This window comes from Lepidochelys kempii, chromosome 1 (assembly GCF_965140265.1).
Source record: "Lepidochelys kempii isolate rLepKem1 chromosome 1, rLepKem1.hap2, whole genome shotgun sequence".
Lineage (NCBI taxonomy): Eukaryota > Metazoa > Chordata > Testudines > Cheloniidae > Lepidochelys > Lepidochelys kempii.
The window spans coordinates 176,465,077-176,465,497 of NC_133256.1; positions in this window are offsets into that span (position 1 = coordinate 176,465,077).

A 421-nucleotide genomic window follows, 5' to 3' on the forward strand; every position below is an offset into this window, starting at 1 on the left:
ATGAAAGGAAGGTGCTTAACATACCCATTGGCTTTAATCAGCTCTGTGATTGTCTTTAGATCAAAGTCCAAACTGATAGCAATAATTAACATCTTCCAGTATAACAGGAGCCTCGGATTCTCTTATGGCATGATCCAAAGTTGCTATTAAAGTCAATGGGAACTGTTCCTTTCACTTCAGCAGAGTTTGGGTTAGCCCTGCCTGGTCTGCACTACAAACTTATGTTGGTATAACTACATTGCTCAGGGGTGTGAAAAAATCCACATCCCTGAACAACGTAGTTATACTGACCTAACCCCAAAGTGAAGACAGCACTATGTCAACAGGAGGGCTTATCCTGTCAACATAGCTACTCCCTCTTGGGAAGGTAGAATACCTATGCCGAGGAGAGAAGCTCTTCTGTCAGCCTAGGTAGCACCTT